The 19,955-nt window shown below is 35.7% G+C and overlaps 1 protein-coding gene across 5 annotated transcripts in view; it reads left to right on the top strand.

Annotated features, from left to right (window-relative positions):
• The first annotated feature begins 5,704 nt into the window (after nucleotides 1-5,704).
• The window catches only part of kcnj14 (potassium inwardly rectifying channel subfamily J member 14), a 38,792-nt gene continuing 24,541 nt past the window's right edge, over nucleotides 5,705-19,955 (top strand). For 4 of the 5 annotated variants that reach the window (XM_067402011.1, XM_067402000.1, XM_067401975.1 and 1 more), the window contains exon 1: nucleotides 5,705-5,958. The gene's annotated coding sequence lies outside the window, so the exon portion shown is untranslated. Of the gene's footprint in view, nucleotides 5,959-9,482; nucleotides 9,503-19,955 lie in introns of those variants that run through there. The other variant, XM_067401992.1, reaches the window with a different exon arrangement.

Raw genomic sequence — 19,955 nt, 5'->3', positions numbered from 1 at the left:
GTTTAATTTCAATCAAAATATTTGAGAATGATCAGTTTCAAGAACTACTATTATTACTTATTCCATATAAATATTCTTTATCTTTAACAACTTAAAAAATTGAGTAAACTGGACACAATTAACAATTGCGCACAAAGAGAGGGATTTAATCTGATTTTCTTAGCATGCTTTGATACAGGCTGCATAAGAAGAGTTAATTTTGAAATTACAAGTTAATTTTATGTTTTTGCACAAAATTAATAAAATGGATATAGGATGAGATCTGTTAGTGTTTAACATTTTGTCATGTTTGAATTTATAGGAGTTTCTGTTATGTTACCATTTTGTACATTACGTTACATTAGTACGTTAAACTGCATGTAAGTACAGTGATAGTCTTAGTTAATGTATGTTAGCACATGTATGTTGGCCATAACTAGCTAATAGTTAGCTGCTCGTCTTAGTGGATTTAAATGAAATAACTTCACATTACTCATAATATTGTTTTTTTTTTTTAAATTGGCTTATAGTCAATGAGTTACCATAACTTGGGTTTATGCAATTTATGCAATTTAATTTGTCATGGTACTAAATGTAATTATTGAGATCTACTTACATTTTTACTTACATTTACTCAGTTCATAAAGTATATTTCATAGCTTCAAAATGTATGCTGATCCACTAGTGTGTATATATATATATATATATATATATATATATATATATATATATATATATATATATATATATATATATATACAGCTATGGAAAAAATTAAGAGACCACTCCAAGTTCAGAAATCAATGTTAAGTAGTCTCTTAAGTTTTCCCATAGCTGTATATATATATATATATATATATATATATATATATATAATATTGCTTTTCACCTACTGGCTTGTGTATCTTACACTAATTTTATACTGAACTTTTGCATTGTGTACTTTGCATTTTGTTCTTGGCATTGTGTACTCATATGGCAAATTGCTTGTGATGATCCTCATTTGTAAGTCGCTTTGATTAACAGCATGCGCTCAATGAATACATGCAATGCAATGTAATTAGCATAAAAATGCTTGTGGAAATTCATGCTGGTCTTTCCACTGATCAAGCAACTGGTATCATTTTAATAAACATGCTTTAAGATTTTCAGCTAATCACTGCCCCTTTCAGCCTCTCATCTTCATTTCATGCTGCTCGCTGACTTGAGGCCTGTAGATTAACACATTAGATGTCGTGGTGTGTGGAGTCTTGATGCCTAAAGCTTAAGGGTAAGGTCCTGCCCTTCCCAGGTTGTCTCCCTTCACATCAAAGGGGTCATAATTGCCAGGCACAACTGCCCAGCCCCGCCGGGACCCCCAGCTCAATCTGCGTGTGTGTGTGTGTGTGTATTTCAGTACTGTGCCACTGCACATGGGTTTCTAACAAAAACAATCTGATTAAGGTACCTTGACATAAATAATCACAGACCCTTTAAATGGCTTTAAACCGCCCTTGTGCTTTGCTTACATTATGTTAATTAATTCTCCAAAGTCTTCGTCAGCCAATTGACAGATTGCCCTTATGTTTGACTTCTCCTTACAGCAGATTTAATTAAATGGGCGGACATTTTTGCACGTAACAAATGGTTTGTTTCCCTGCAGACTGATTAGTAGAGTTCAAGATGAAATATTGATCCTCCATCTCTGGTGCTGATGTTTATATTCACGTCACTTTCAGTAGTCCTCTGTAATAAAGATAAAGGACTGACATCCCTCCAACACAGTTTGTTAAATGATCGACTTGCACATAAATTAGATGCATTGAAAATCTTTAGACTTTCTTTTGCTGTATCTATGCATGTTCATACATATAGAGAAACAAAGGTTGCAGATTTGTTTTTATCAATACATTATTTGGACCAATAAGTTGATTTGGGGCCAAATTCAGTAATGTTTCACATGTGCATATATAATCAAATGTCAGCAAGGCTGTGATTCGTAAGCAACACAAAAAGTGCTGTGCCTGAATGAATCAGTGTGTTTGAAGGAATAGATTGAGTGAATGATTCAATGACTCACTCATAAAGAGATTTACTTATTTTGTTCCTAAATGATTCAGCGCTTTTGAACAAATTGGTTAAATGAATAATTCAATGGCTGCATCTGAATATGCATGCTTCCCTCCTATTTATAGGGTAAAAGAGTATGTGAAAAGAGTAGTTTGTCCAAATTCACAGTATTCATAAAACAGCAGACATAGGGCCAGATTTACTAACAGCTTGCACCAGCGCAAATCCTCTTTTGGCGTTAATAAACTACTGTCGGGATTTACTAAAGACACGCAGTGCAAAATTAGCGCTGAAAAGGCGTGGACTGAGTTGTTTTTGCTGCTGACCTTATTGCATATGCATTTATAGGAGTTTCCCTTTCAGATGCAAAATTTATGGGAGGAGAGTTTTTAAATGAATCACGCAACAGAATTTACTAATGTTTGCGCTAGTCAATTTACTGGTATTTGGGCCATTATTTAACGCCCCCCAAAAAAGCTTGTCTTACCTCATTTTGCAACATGGTTGCAATTGTTGCTGCTAGAAAAAGTCACTGTAAAGAACAGAGAGCGCGTGGTAGAAGGGAGAAAATATTTTCCACTCGAATTAATTTTTTTCAAATGGCAGAGGAAGATGTTATTCGTATATTACATGTAACAAGTTGAGCTTGGTTGACCCGCACCTGATGAGCATCGGCTCTGCTTATTTGCGACCCAACACTAATTTGCACTGCTGTTTGTAGATTGCGTTGGTCATTATGTAAATGATTTAACTGCATCTGTGTTCTTTAATTTGCGCGTCAGCAGTAGATAATGCTCAAAACTTGCCACTCCCATCGGCATATTTGTGGAACGGCGCTCTCACACTAATTTGCCCCGTTTAGTAAATCTGGCCAAAAGAGTCCCTGAATGACCTACTACTTCTAGTAAAATTAGATTGTTGATTGAATGATTCACTGACTCACTCAATATTTGGTTCCTCAATGAATTAGTGTTTTGAACACGACTGACTGAATGATTCAATGACTCACTTATAATTTCACTATAATAAAGTGTGCATTTTTTTTTTTTATGAGATCACTGACTTGACTAATTTTACCTATACTGTTTTTAACACTACTTGATTCCTCCACCAAGTGGACTTCCGGTTCCATCGCCCTAAAGTCTATGGGTTTTTTTAATGGGTTTTTACTAAATCGCCTGAAATAAGGCCTGTGGTTAACAAAGCCTCTAAATGTTTTAACGTTTTCATCTATGACATAAAACACACCAGTTATAACCCGCTTGTGATTTTTTTAAACCTTTACTGTGTCTTAAAAACGGCGGTTGCTAACAAATTGCTAAAAGGGACTACTTCCTTTGGCGGGGACTTTAGACGTCATCATAACAAACAGGACATTTGGACAGCATTTCTCATGAAGAAGGGGATAAGTATTCATACACAGCGCAGATCATAATCAGCAGCATGTTTTTAAATAAAGTTGTTTTTTTAAATAAAGTGTGAGGAAGCTTGGTGGTGGTGATGTTGATCCGCGACCATGGTGTGCTGTAGTCCGTTTATAGCCTACTGTTAGCCTTTTATATCTGACCACTTTATTTAGGCTTCAAAATCTATAAATGTTGTGTAAAACTTGTAAAGATTATCTTGATAGACAAAACGTGTAAGTGTCATAACCCTTTGTTAAACACAGAGCTTATTTTCTGCGATTTTCCAAAAGTCTATGGGAAAAATTCGATCGAGGGAACCCGTGTGCCGCTAACTTCCGGGTTGGCCTACAACAAACACATCATCTCTGACATGTACTTATAATATAACTTGTAATACTTAATACTATCCTAACTTTTGATGGTGATATAAGGAAATTGTTTAAATGCTATTGTGAGCTTCTAGTTAACTCTAATTTATCTCGTTTCCCCCAAAATTATGTCGTTTTGGAGCTTCTTCCACTGCAAGAACAAAAAACAAACTGAGTGAATCTGACTTTCAGTTTAGCGTTTTATAGATCTGGCAACCCAAGGTACAGAGATTGGATCATACTCCAGTGGAGATTGGCTTTTGTTCATCTGGATGTTTATCTTATTCCACGACCAAACTGAACATGTGCTGAAAGGTAGCACAGGATTACGTCTGCATTTATGAAAGTTAGATTGTATAATCCCAGTTTCCATGAAAATTAACCAGTCCTGCTTTCCAAGAACTGACATGTGGATTTATATTGACACACATAACTTAATTGGGATTTTTAAAAAATGTTTAATACCCGTATTGATTTTTTAATTTTAATGAATCTGACTCTCTAATACTAAGGACATAATAGCCAAAAGCAGTTTTTGTGTGTCCTTGTCTTACATCATTGTACTTGTACAGAAAAGGCACAGAGTTCACGCACAATATGAGTAGAAGGATAGTTCAGGATAGTTAGGATAGTTCAAGATAGTTCCATGTCTGTTCAGGAGTAATTTAGCACTGTCATTTATTGTTTTTTCATTTATATAATTCTATTTTTGTATGCAAGTATATTATTATGTAATATTCTTCTTTTTATCGAAAGCAGAAAGCATCTAATCAGGCAAAACAAACTACAGTGATGTGGAAATAAGCTTCAGACAGAGTGTGTGGTACAGGAGGGAATCCGCATTTCTCAAAAACAAGTCCAAATGTCCTAAAGTTTATTAGGCTGTACAAATAACAATAGTATGTGGTTATTTTTATAAATGGGACTTTAAAACTGCAAATTAACATTGCTATTAAAGCCACTTTCATCTTATAAAACTTAAAAACAGATCCACTTTATTGTAAAACCACACATTCTTTTACATTTAGAGGCACATTCATTCTGCGGTTTAAGCCAGTCACAGTATAACCATGTCCAGGTGAGTTTCTTTTTTCACACTTATATAACAGACCACTTTTTCACAGTGAACCATGTTAGCTGTCAAAATTTTTACTGGTTCAGCAAGTGGTCAGTCAAAATTTATTCTCACTGTCTATTCAGTCAAAATAGAAAGATCTTGTTCAGCCTGATTAAATCAATAGAAGCATCCTGCCCTCTAGTGGCTCATATATGCAACCTCATCTGTAACATGAAATTAAATGACGTTGACTTTTATTTCAGTTGATTAATTATGTAAATATATTTTGATCAACTGATCAAAACCCTCCACATACTATGTCATTTGTGGCTGTAAAACATAAAACAATAAGTAACTATGAACAAAACATGTTGACAATAGTATAACCAAATATTTGATCAGTCATAAATAAATTATTAATGTATTTTGTATAGCCAATCACTTCTCTTCTATTCTGTCAGCCTGTGTCAGCCTCTCTTTCCGTTTCTGTTTCCGTGCCTGGAGAGCATTTTCCATTGATCAATCTCATTTTTTTTTTTTTGGCCTCATGTAAGATAAAGGGCATCTCATTCATTCTAAATGTATTTATCATTTTTTCTGCTTGTTTTATATTTTGGTTCTGTATCATACCCACTTTAGAATGGACCTTGCCAGTTTATAAGCATTAAAACATGCTGTTGCTATGAACCAATCATTTGTTGATAATATGACGTAATAAATAAACATTAGCTACTAAACCAAAATATTCAGATTTCTGTTACAGTAAGTTTGAGTGTCAATGTCATGAAACAAGGACTAAGAAAAGAGGGACAGTCAGACTGAGAGGATGAAGAGGGGGAGAGGAAAGGATGCAGCTTAGGCTACTGAAGTTTTCCTCCCTGCTGGTGAGCGCGCGGAGCAGAGCACGCGGAGAGCGCCCACGCAACACTTTCACGCGCCGCAAAGCGTTTTAATGTGACGCATCCTCAAACAGCAGTGCAGCCGCTTTATTTGACTTGTGCTTTAATATTAATTGAACAGCGTTATAGAAATAAAATTGAAATGGGACAGACATCACGCTCATATGGACTATTATGTGATGACATTTGTGCATGAGCCGGTGAGTCGTTTTTTCTCTCTCTTCAAACTTCAAATTTGACTTCCAGTGGCTTAGTTGCAGTGCTTTTCTTATATTATTATTTAAAAAAAAAAACCATACATTTGCCATATGAGCAAATTATAGTATAGTTGTGCGCATGAGGTAGGCTAGTTCGTTACGACGTAAAATTAAACCCTATGTTTGTAGTGCTAATTGGTGAATAAGTCATAAACACGAAACGTAACCACAAAACATTTCACAGCGAATTTACTCAAAATGTAGGTTAATTGCTTTATTAGTACGCTTTTGTGGTCTTTGTTAGCACTCAAACATATATGAGTAATTCAAATCGTTAAAACTCGTCTGTTGCGAGTCTGACCTGTGACCAGGTCAAGGTGAAGGGCATTTCCATCAGGCCTCATGAAGCAGCCGATACCAGCAAAACAAGCCTTGATTACTTTATAATAACTTTCTTTGATCATTAAGTCATTAAAAATACTGTAGAAAATATTTGATATTTAGCTGCACACTAAAACAAATTAATACACCATTAAAAAACGATATTTAGCGTATTTGAGATCAGCATGTAGGCCTACTCAAGTATGGATAGGCTTTGACAATCTGTAAATTAAACTGTAAACTCACAATTTCTTTGTCATCTATTATGCATTATATTGTAATGTTTGTTCATTTCAAGTGTCCCCCAAAGTTTATAGATGTAATAGTATTTCTGTAGCCGACATTCTTCAATATATTCTGTATATAATTACTTGAAGAATGTAGATTAAAGTACAGATTTGTATGTATGTGCTACTGTAGTCTTTGTTAGATATCAAAATCTGATAATTTGACAGTCTCATAGTCTGACAGGACATTTAAATGTATTTCAGTGATGTTTTAGTTTGGTTTGCTTTATTAATCCCATGGGGCAATTAGTTAATTCTATATATGGATTATTGATGAATAAGGTTTTTTAAATTGTAAAAAAAAACATAATGGAGATATAATTAATTTTGAAGTTTTATTAAGTGTTAACAATGAGATTATGTGGTTTTTATAACCATTTAACACTGCTTTTGTAATTTTTTTACAATATGGACAAGATTTGTCACCAAAAAAGTCTGGTTTAACTAAAATTTCGTTGTTACCGAATGACACTTTTGGTTATACCGAATGACAATATTTTCAAACAATGCTAACAGGATGATATCTAGCTAGCTAGCTAGCAAAAGGACAATCAAACATTTCAAATTTAGTTCAAATTTTTAAAATATAACAACATTTTCCTTGTTTTATAGTGGTTGAACCGAATGATGTTTCGGGACATGTGTATGAGCGAGTGAAAACATTAATTTTTCAAATAGCTAAAAGAGAGTTAGTTACTTTGCTTCATGACCATGTGGTCCTTTGCAGGTGTCTGAATGATATCACATCCTGTCACATGATATTGACCGCATGACTTGATCCAAAATCGTCCCTTTATATTGTTTACTCCGAATTACATCAAAAAAATTCATTTTTCCGGACATTCTTTCTCATAACAAAGCAACGACTTCTACACATAATTTTAATACCATTTTGCACTGTGTTAATATATGATGTTATAAAATCATGCCAGAATAAAAAATACATTTATTACACTTTTAGATATTTTAATCACAAATGAAATAATAAACCTTGACCTTTTGACACTTCAAAGTCTTTAAAATACCGTAGCAAAAATAATTAAAACCTTTTGCATTCAGTAAAAGAGATCTAGTTGTACTACCTTACATATTTTGGATTTCCAATACTTGTTTTTTATTATAATTAAGGTCTTTGGACAGAAAAAATGACCTGTCACGTTATTGACCCAAATAACAAACAACCCAAAATAGGTCCTTTTATAAACAAGGCTGCATTAACTTTTAGTTTTTTTTTTTTTTTTAAAGATCAATAGTATAGCTGTCCTCCTTTAGTCCCACTGCAAAGAGGATTTACGTTTAATTTCTCTGTCCCTCATCTGATACTGTTTACAGTATTATTAGTTTGTAGTTGAGTGAGATTAACCTCAAGGTCATTAGTTCTAATAATCAGTGCTTTCTTTTTTTGACTCAGTGAAAGGGTTTATTTGGTGTTGCAACGTCACAATAACTTTAATTAGGAGAATCTGTGTTTGAGTATACGATGTGAAAATGAACACTTAAAGCTAAATGCTCTCAGACTAAAGGATTACCTTTTCATCTCCCATCCTCCTCCTCTAGATGATAGGCTGGAGAGAGAATCTGAAAGCGATAGCATGAGAGATTGATATGCTTTCTCCCATTTAATCTATTTCTCCCATTTAACTTTTGATGCGTCGCATCACATGAGAGACTACAAACTACTTTTTGTTATTTCTTGTGTGCAGAGGAGGGGCAGGAGAAACGCTGATAAAAAAAAAGAGAAATAACAATGAGATGAAAAGATTTATGCATTATTTCAGTCCAAAGATTAATCTTCAATAATGCGAGAGGCAGAGCTGTAGGAGGTACAGAGAAAATTGAGTCAGAGATGGTTGAGATGATGAACATTAAAAAGAGATATTTCCATTAAAACATGCTCGAGGAGACTCGGAAAGCATATGAGTGCATACGGTGAACGTGATTTCACCTAGTACAACATGTTCCTGGATCGACATCTTTGTTGATACAGGAACAAGATTCCAATTAACCAATCAGATTTGAGGGACAAGATTAGAGTTTACAAAATATGTTGATCCAAGAACATGTCTTACTTGGAAAAATCACGGTGAATGGATATGTGCATGAAATGAACAGCAATCAAATCTAATAGGCTATTATAGGCTACAACATTTTGTTCCAGTCCTGGAATTGCACTGGAATTTTCGCTTGTTCATGTTTGCGTGGTCTAGAGTAGACTAGACAGTCTGTGGCGGGGGATTTTTCAGTTAAAGTTTTTTCGGGTGACCTTTTTTTTGACAGCGGGTGGCGACAAGTGACTGCCTTTATGACAGAGTCATTGAATCATTATAGGGCTGCACAACGATTAATCACGATTAATCGTTTGCAAAATAAAAGTCTGTGTTTATGTAATAAATGTGTGTGTTCCATGTATAATATTATTATTAATTATGTATTTATAAATACACACACATACATATGTATATTTAAGAAAAATGTTATATTTATATATAAAATATTTATATTTATATATAATATAAAATATATTTAAATATATATATTTATTTATACATGCATATATTTCTTAAATATATACAGCTATGGAAAAAATTAAGAGACCACTCCAAGTTCAGAAATCAATCTTAATTTTTTCCATAGCTGTACATGTATGTGTGTGTATTTATAAATACATAATTATTATATACAGAACACACACATTACGTAAACACAGACTGTAATTTTGCAAACGATTAATCACGATTAATCGTTGTGCAGCCCTAAATCATTATTAATTCAGCTGTTTTATGATTCATTCAGGAACGAAGCACCACTGCTTGGAGATGCAGAACTGTTGATTGATCCTGCTGTTGTTTGGTTTGGAACTATTTTCGGAAATAGACAAAGTAACTCGCAATACTGCGCCTAACACATAATTTACTCAATACTGTTTATTGAACTTTTGTAAAAAAAATAAAATAAATAAATTAGTAAATTGCAATCATGCTATTGGTCTGAAGATCTGCAGCCTCTCTCCAAGGGCAAAATTTTGCCCATTCATATTATAAGAATGATAACTATACAATAACTATATTAGCGTCCAACATTATGTTCTGTTTATTATAAGCTTGCATTGCAGTTGTGTTTTCTGCCGCTTTTAGATGCTTGAACTCTTTAAAGTTGATTGAATTCTGATGGGCTGTCAATTTTTTTATTGTTCATCATCTGGAAAATATTGTAAACTGATTCCAATTTTTTTTTTCTTATTGTTATCATATATTTGTGGTGTGGACTTCTCTATTCTGATATAATTAGAATGATTATTGAAAGTTACAAGTTTAGTCAAGTTCACAACAACTATATCATTAACATTTTAACAACCTTTTTAATTCTTTGAGAATATGGAAGTCCACACCGCAATTATAACGATAACAACTCAGAGGAACAATTTAGTTGGAATTACTTTCAGAACATTTTTTCTTTTTTTCCAGCTGATGAATGATAAAAACATTGCCAATCAGAAACAACCAAACTTTAGCATTTAAAGTGGCAGACCACATAACAGCAGTGCATGGTTATGATAAACAAAACGTTACACATGCCAATGCATGTGAAGACATATATATTGTATTAGCTTTTATTATAGTTATCATCCTTGGTGTGAACAGGACTTTACCAAATGCTCAAATATCTGTTTTGGTGTAGGATGAGACTTTAAACATTGTTGGAGGCCACCTGTCCTAAATGATATGTACTTTATGATATGGATCTTCACAGACATGTGCAAATAAGGCTGTGAGACCGCAGGGTGTTCCACGTGTCATTGAATGATTCAGAACGGTACTCGTGCCATTTGCGTGGCATTTGGCACAGGGCCTTTGTAGTTGGAAAAACAACATAACCATAGGCTGACAATGTAATTCCCTCACCAACTAAACGTGCACAAGCTTGCTCTTATCGTAATGAATGTGTGATAAACATACTCATAGACACTGTTAGTTCTATGATAAGACTGCAGTTGTCATGAGTTACAAGTAGCTCTGACGTCATACCAGTAGTTCAGAAGCAGTTCCTCACTGAATTTATAACCCTTGAAGGGTTGAAGAGGCTGTAGTGTCCTATAGAAATTGGTTAGGGTTGCAAACAAGTACTCAGGCAATGTTGTGTCATTGCAGGCTCATCAATGCTACTGCAGCAACAGGCAGTTTTTGAACAAATTCAGCACTCCCACGTATATCTAAGGTATCACAACACTTTATATGCTCCTGGGGTTGAAGTGTTGCTATCTCAGCAGCAACAGACCACAGTGAGGAAGCCAGGGAGACAGAGAAGTGAATGAGGAGGACCGTGATATTACAGTGCTCAGTGTAAATGAGTACACCCCCTTTGAAAAGTAACATTTTAAACAATATCTCAGTGAACACAAAAACAATTTGTTGACAAGACTAAGTTTAAATAACATCTGTTTAACTTATAACATGAAAGTAAGGTTAATAATATAACTTAGAGAACAAAATTTTCAGTTTTACTCAAATTAGGGTGATGCAAAAAATAAGTACACCCCACTGAAAGTCTCTGGAGCAAAGCTCAATTTTAGACTGCAAATGTCTAATTTAACAGGAATTCAACCACAGGTGAGTCTTATTATTCATTACACTGGTGTCCAGCAGACAGTTGACTATAAAAGGTGTTAAAATCCTTTCCCATTTCATGCTGTCAGCAATGGCACCAAATGGAAGAGAAATGTCACAAGACCTGAGAAAGAAAATAATTTCTTTACACCAGAAAGGTGAAGGCTACAAGAAGATCAGCAAAGTTTTACTTATCAGTGAGAATACTGTAGCAAAAGTGGTACAAAGATTTAAAAAAGATGAAACTGCAACCATCTCACAGATACGTCCAGGTCGTCCATGGAAGTAAACACCTCGACAGGAGCGTCTTCTGATGAGAAGAGTTGAAGAAAATCGGCATGCAAGTTCACTGCAGTTATCTAAATAAGTAGAAAGCCGAACTGGGTTGACTATTTCCTGTGACACAATATGGCGTACACTGCAGGGGAATGGCATGCATTGGTGCTGTCCATGAAAGAAGCCTCTCCTAAAGTCCAGGCACAAAAAAGCCCACCTAGAGTTTGCCAGGGCCCATGCTGACAAAGATCAAGACTACTGGGACTCTATACTCTGGAGTGATGAGACCAAGATAAATGTTTTTGGAACTGATGGCTTCAAAACTGTATGGCGTCGCAAATGTGAGGAACACAAAGAAAAATGCATGGTGCCTACAGTGGAACATGGTGGTGTCAGTGTCCTTATGTGGGGCTGCATGAGTGCTGCTGGTGCATTTCATTGATGGCATCATGAATTCACAGATGTACTGCTCTATACTGAAAGAGAAGATGCTACCATCACTCCGTGCCCTTGGTCGTCGTGCACTTTTCCAACATGACAATGATCCTAAACACATCTAAGGTCACTGTTGGATTTCTGAAGAAGAACAGGGTGAAAGTGATTCAGTGGCTCCTAATCTGAACCCAGTCGGACACCTATAGGGAATTCTGAAGAGACAAGTTGAGCATCACTCTCCATCCAGCATCCAGTCTCTAAAAGAGGTCATTCTTGAAGAATGGAAAAAGATAGATGTTGCAAAATGTTGCCAACTTGTTCATTTCATGCCTAGAAGACTTGGTGCTGTCATTAAAAATCATGGAGGCCATACAAAGTACTAGATGAAGTAGTTTTTGTTGTGGGGTGTACTCATTTTTGCATCACCCTAATTTGAGTAAAACTGAAAATTTTGTTCTCTAAGTTATATTATTAACCTTACTTTCATGTTATAAGTTAAACAGATGTTATATAAAACTTAGTCTTGTCAACATTTTGGAAATTGTTTTTGTGTTCATTGAGATATTATTTAAAATGTTACTTTTCAAAGGGGGTGTACTCATTCACGCTTAGAACTGTATGTGCAGGAGAGAGTTTGGCAGGATGAGGCATATGGTATGTCTCAGTCTGAAGAAAGAAAGCATAAAAAAATGCAACCTGTCACTGACATGAGATTGCTGCAGTTGCAAACCACAACCATCCAATCAATTCCCAATGGACAAAATCAAATCTTGCATTACATTTTGTCTTGGTTAAGAAACCGTTTCACTCCTATATACGTCACACTAGGGTAGAAAAGACTATTGCAACTTATGTTTAATGCTGACTATTGAGGAATATTCCATGTTCAATGCAAGTTGAGCTCATTCATCAGCATTTTAGACTTGATTTTAATGTTCATTACCACAAAAACATTATTCCGACAGAAATGGATGTGTAGTCATGTCAGAAAAGTTGTAAAATTTGATATATAAATTCACATAGAAAACGTACATTGTGTGGCTATACTATTGAAACAGTGAGTATTTTAATACTTGTGAATCTGCCTCACCATAACCTCATTACCAGCAAACATTTTTTTGTGTGATAATTAACATCATGGCACAAATGCTGTCAACTGATCTTAACTTGTTCTGACCCTAGAATATTTCTTTAAGATTTTAAAAATATCATTCCTCATTTATCGATTTAAGAGAAAAGTAGCCTCTACTTCGCATACATTATAGTTCTAATGATTAGGTTATTATACTGAAGCCTATTGTGGAGAGAATCAGTGAGTTGTGATGTTATCTGTAGTTAATTCTTTCTCATTACAGCACTCAGATTAACATGAGTTAGTTTCTAGCCAGGCTTCAGTAGGCTGACTGGATTACTATAATCTCGTCGCATGCCTTTGGCATACCTAGACTGAGAGATATAGAAGAAGACAGCAAATCAGAGAATGAAAGTGAGCGAGAGAGCTGCACAGAGAAATTAAGAGTGAGCCGGAGAGGGAAATGGAGAGAGACACAGCCCGGCCATGTGAATGCATGGACTTTTTGTGGCCCCATTTTGTGGCATAGAGGAATCGATGACATTATGGATTGGTTGTGCAGTATGTGGGCTGTTGTATTACTGCATGTGTTCTGCTGCAGGTGGCTTAACATGTATTTCCACCATATACTATATGCAGCCAGTCACTGAGCTTGTTACATGAGCATTATACATTTTAAACAATTAGATATTTGTGAGTAATGTTTTATTCAATAAATTTACTTTTCCTTAATGTTTCATTGTAGGTTTCAGGCTTTGGTTTTGTGTAAATTAAATTGTGCCACTTTAACATGGTCATGACACTCAGTACGAGTCTTCTGTTCATTCAGCTGCTCACAAGAATAAGCATCACTTGGAATATTAGTACAGGTCTGCCATGTGCTTCTTGATCACATAAAATGGTCAATACTACAAGTCTACTACAATACTAAAAGACAAACATACTACTGGTCACTTTACTAATGAACGTTGCTCATCTGGGTCTGTAGTATTTAACTAGCATACTTGTTTATATACATCATGTTACGTATATAAACTCACACGATGAAGACTTCAAGGAGACAGGCTTTATTAACAAATACTCAGGAAACAGGCTTAACTCAGGAGAAATACACATATACACTGACACCATCATTAACAAGAACCGACAAACACTAAGGGGGAACTGAAGGCTTATAAGCATGAACAAACAAAGGGGACTAATAAGTTGATTAACAAGACACAGGTGAATTAAATGACTAATTGAACAGACTGAGGAAAACTAGGTCACAGGACAGAATCAAAATCACAATGAAGGGGGGGGGGGAAACACGGAACATACAGGTTAGTATGCCCCCTCCCAAAAAGGCGTAGGCAGGTCAATGGCTGACCAAGGTGGAGCCGAGGGACAAGGGAGCCCAGAGAAGCTATATGGCTGATGGTTTCCGGTGAAGCCGAGGAACGGATGGGTGGAGCCGCAATGTCGACAGGCTGACAGGGTTCCTACGCGGTTTGGAAAAGTATGGAAAAGTATGGAATTTGATTTGAGTAATTTGCAGGTCTGGAAAAGTATGGAAAAAAGAAAGAGTATGGAAAAATATTTGTGTTTCCAGACTATTGTCTCTATTCAGTTTTCTAATTTATTATACCTGCAAACTAGACACTTTACAGCAAAATTAGCTCTTTTGAAACAAAACACATAATTTATGTGAATCGTGTAGATCCGAAGGTGTTTTTTTTTCAGGGCGAGCGCGTGTCTCAGGATTCTCACAAGAATCGAAAATGGGCTACTTTCCCATAGACTGGAGTGAGTCGTGATCTTTCTTGGTGCTCTGTGGCGTGATAGATCGCTGTAGTGCTCGTGAACCGACCATCTCTTCTGCTTTACTAGTTACCGCACAAAATAAACATGATTGAACATCCGCAGGAATGTTGAAAGATAAAGTACAACTTACTGAATTCTGTATCACGTGCAATCGATCAATCATTGTTTCAACTGCAGAAAGGCATCAATAAAACAGCATGTAAAAAATCACATTTAGCCTACCTCAGAAAAGCCATTCAATGGCCAAAATCTCATTATTCAGCTACAAAAATGAACTTCAAGAGGAGCATTTTGCTTAATATGTGCACTATAGGCTATCGCATATTCATTGTATTTGTTATTAACATGTGCTTCGATATTAAATGTATAAATCTGTTTCATGACAGCCACCATTTAAATGTTTAGGCCTAAATAGTAAAAAAAAAAAAAAAAAAATTATTGTCATTGAAAAATGTATATAAACTTCCTTGTGTAATTTAGCCTATATGAAAGTAACTTGCAAATCAGTTTTAACCAATTATTATAATGATGTACTAGCTGTGGTTCCTTGTATAATTTACAGCATTAGTTGAATTTTCTCTTTGCGGAAATTTGCCATGTATTTGACCTGATAGCCCCAAATGAATCAATATTGAATCGAAGGTAATCAAATCAAAATCAATTTTCAAACTCAAAATCAAGCAAGCTTCTGAATCAAAATCGCATTCAATTGTGAAATTGTCAATTCTCAGCCATACGGTCAATAATTTTTTATTATTTTTATTTTTTTTTACTTGAAGGAAATGTTGGTTTTCCCATTTATGTTGTTGTCAGAGTGCACCAGAATGCTTCATTTACATGTTAAAATCACAAAAATCTTAATTTCTAAAACTGATACTGCGCTTTTGAAGGCTACTCTATAGAAATGTTTTGATACAAACAAATATTGACAACAGAATGGAATGGATAAATCAGAGAAGGATGTCGATGAAGTAAATGTGTCGAATTATTAGAATGTTAAATTAAATATTTACGCCTAATGTAGCAAGTGGTATGGTCAGAAAGGGAAACAAAGTCACTACCCTTTTAAACAGGGAATATATTAGTACTTGTAAATTAATCCACAACAGAAGTCACACACACAGCATAGTAGTTTTAAGAGGAGAAGGGCCTAGACGTAAATACTAAATACAAAACTTTATTTCAACAATCAAACACTGATTTAAAAATCACTAAAAGACTGTAAGAACCCTACTACAAACATGAAGCAGAGAAAACACTTTTTAGACAGGCTTACCAATGGCAGAAAAACGTTTGGAAGGAGGTCTGGAAATTTGAGTCTGGAAAAGTATGGAATTTTGAAATGGAAAATGTGTAGGAACCCTGGGCTGAGGTGGAGCGATAGGCCCGGAGGCTGGAGGCGGAGATGGGATCTTCCAGGCAAGGTGGAGCTGATGACCTGAAGACACTTGGCAGATCCTTATAGCACAGAGGAGATGCAGAGGGGCTGAAGAACAGCAGTGGAGGCAGGGCTGAGGAACTCGCTGATTGAGGTGGGAGAGGGAGGCTGGGCGGGAAATCTTTCAACTTCTCAAAGTAACCTCCAGAGGCCAACTCGGTGGGGATATCCTCCCAACCCTCAAGTTCCACTAAAACTCCCTCTGTGATCCGTGGTGTTGCGGGCTAGCGCACCTGTTCAGACTCTGTAAGGGGCTCTGGAGCGATGTCCTCTCCTGTCCTTTCTGATGGATCAGGCTCGTTGATCGCAGCATGCCAGTCTCCCTTGTCTGCGGTGGGCTCTAACAATATCAGGTCGCTCATTGGTGGTGGATGGCTGGTCTCTGGTGGCTCTGGAGTCGGAGTGGGGCTGATGAGTTCTTTCCTCTGCGGTGCAGACGGTGTATAGGGAATCGTTGCACACCAGCACCCACTCAGTGAACACTGAAAGATCCTCAATGACCCACACCGGGTAGGCGAGCATTTGTATGCTCATTCAACCTGGCCAAAAAGACAGCACAGAGGGGGCAAAGTCTGGGGAAGTCTCTTAGGCTCGCCAGATAGAGAAATCCACTGGTGTAGACCTCGAGATTTTGCTGCTCCTGCTCAAGGCATAACATCAGAACAAGAAGTGAGGCCATGCTGCTTTTCAGTTGGGTCGGTTCTTCGGTCACGTAACATGATGTATGTAAACTTGCACAACAAGGAAGACTTCAAGGAGACAGGCTTTAATAACAAATACTCAGGAAACAGCCTTAACTCAGGAGAAATACACATATACACTGACGCTACCATTAACGAGAAATGAAATGAACTGAAGGCTTATAAGCATGAACAAACAAAGGGGACTAATAAGTTGATTAACAAGACACAGGTGAATTAAATGACTAATTAAACAGACTGAGGAAAACTAGGTCACAGGACAGAACCAAAAACACAATGAAGGGGGGAACGCGGAACATACGTGTTATAACACTGTGGTAACTTGCAATTGTTTACTTATTTTACTTGATTTAACACATAAAAATTAAGTTTGTTGGAATAAATGAATGTATTTAGGTTGATTCAGCAATATTAAATAATATTTTTTGACTGAAAGCTAATTTATATGTCATAATTTTTAGGTTACCATTTTTTACAGTATGAATCTGTGTTGTCAGTACTGAAGTAAATTTACTTTCACATACTGTACTAGTATGAAATCTGCATGACATCAGCCATGAGATGTAATAATAGCGTACATTTCTCGATAAGATTATCCCCATCAGATTTCTGAAAGGTGAAACAGGGTGTATGAGAGAGGAAGAGATCGAAAGTTATTCACTGTACGGAATGTTATTGAATTGATTTTCACAAGGACCTTAATCTCCCTTCATAACACTTGAACATGGACATGTAATCAGGGAGAGGGATAGAAAGACAAAGAGAGAGGGAATACAGGATTGATAAAGTGATGAATGCAGTCTGCATGCCATGAGGTCAGAGAGAATAAACTGCTTGTTTTGTTGAAAATAATAATATTTAAATGTAGAGTCCTGGAACATTTTTATGTTTATGAATAATAGTGAACGTGCTTTCACTGTGCTCATTTTCACACCCAGCTTCTTTTATTAAAATATTCTGGGGTCAGAAGGAACATGCACTGTTATGCAGTCAAACATTGATTGTTGTGTAATCTTTGAGCTGATTTGCATAGATTTCGATAGTTTGCTGTTAATTGCAGTCTGTGATCAGTGCACTCCGACATAAGCCTGGCACTGCTGCTCTGGCTCCCTGCCAGCAATTATTCTAGAGCGTCCGCATATCATGCTGACCTTGGTCCCGTATCTTGGTCCTTCTGAATGCTGCACATGTTGGAGAAGATCAGGGGTGTTTGAATAGCACTCAGTTTTCATTAGCAGCATGGGAGATTTCACCAGACACCTCCAACATATGAAAGACAGTGATAAGGAGAGAGAAAGTGAGAGAGTCAGAATGTCAATACACATGAAGTTCATTGAAATGGTTAAGAACTTTATTTAAAAAAAAAAAAAAAAAAGACTTTTAGTCTATTCAGTGCTCTAATGAGATACATGTAATTTGGTTGTTATGACTGACCATGCACAAACAGACCGAGTTTGTTACAGTTGTGCTCAAAATCATGTGAGGTGTCTAAGGATTAGTCTCAGAATTTAAGAACCAGCTGTTGCCAGTCGTCCTCACAAAGATTTTATTAAACACATTTAATATTTGCGACTGGTGCCCATGACTGTGCTGAGGAGATGCGTTCGCTGTCAAACATCATTCTTCTTGTAATTTTGTCAAACACATCTTTTTGACATTTCTTTTGTATTATTTCATAAGTTAACATTGCAAGTTAATTGTTTTGAGCTATTCATTTTGTCCTGCAGATGGTAAAAAAGTGAAACTGCATTCTGTAAAAATTAAGAATAAGCAGAGATTTTTTTTTTTCATTTAAAAAAAAAATACATTAATTAGCTATCCCTTTATTTCGACCAGGAGTCTAATAAAAGTTAAACCAAAAAATAAAATGGTAGCTTATGTAGGCTATATAACGGCACTTGTTTCTGAATATATGTTCATTTAAACAGTCTAATGAATAAAAATGATCACAAACATGATATTTGTAAATAAAATAATTGTGTATATAGAATTTAATTATATCTAATATATTTGAGGAAATACAGTTCCTTGAATATCTCTGCAGCTCTTCTGTCAAATTAAGTCATGCTTTTGGAGTTTCCAGTGTTGTCAGACCCATTAATTAGTTTTGGGAGCATTGCACATTTGCTGTAGACTGATAAAATGAAAATAAAATATACAAATAATATTCTGAATAAATTATTTTTTGGAATAAATAAAGCAGTATTTTATTTCATTCTAACCGATAACTGGTAACTCTGGAACCGCATAAAAAAACAAATAGCCCAGCGTTTTTGCTCAGAACAAATCAATTTGCTTTTAATTCCTGATTTGAGAATAGCAGTCTACATTATTGCTTGATTATAGGTTTAAAAAAATTGCACTAGATATGATGTAAATATGAAAATAATCAGGAAATGCATAATGAAATATGTCAGGCGATAACGTAAAAAGAAAACGTGGAAGAGAAACACAGGACTTTATAAATTTTTTATTTTGTTTGTTGACATCCATCTTTGTTTCTCGCACAGTTGAGTTCGGCAGACTGTCCCACTGTGACTCACCAATCGTTAAATATGTTGTGTAGTGGACTGACTCAGTCTTTAGGTTTGTGATCCTCTCTGACTGTCAAAGACTAAAATCTGCTTGAGTCGATGGAAACAGTCTTTAAGTGTGTTGAGTTCAGGCTTAGAATGTTTCAGCTAGTCGTTAAGTGTGTCCCCGGCTTAAGGTTACAAACAAAAATATTTTAAGAATGGTTGCACGTACATCATTGTCACCATGAAACCTGCCATTATTTGAGCACAGTACACATTAATAATATATTTTGCAACTTTTTCTAAAAGGAACAACTTTTCATCATTCATATCAGGCTTTATTTAGGGAAATAACTTATTACAAGAATCATAGGTAATACTTTATTTCGATAGTCTACTTTAGACATTCTACTAACTATAAGTAACTTTGCAACCACATGTCAACTGGCCATCATTACGGTAATAGCGGACTGTGTGATTAAAGCTA

The sequence above is a fragment of the Chanodichthys erythropterus genome, chromosome 2, assembly GCF_024489055.1.
Source record: "Chanodichthys erythropterus isolate Z2021 chromosome 2, ASM2448905v1, whole genome shotgun sequence".
Taxonomy (NCBI): Eukaryota; Metazoa; Chordata; class Actinopteri; order Cypriniformes; family Xenocyprididae; genus Chanodichthys; species Chanodichthys erythropterus.
The sequence above is the reverse complement of the archived record's forward strand: the minus strand, read 5'-3'. Positions and strand labels throughout refer to the sequence as shown.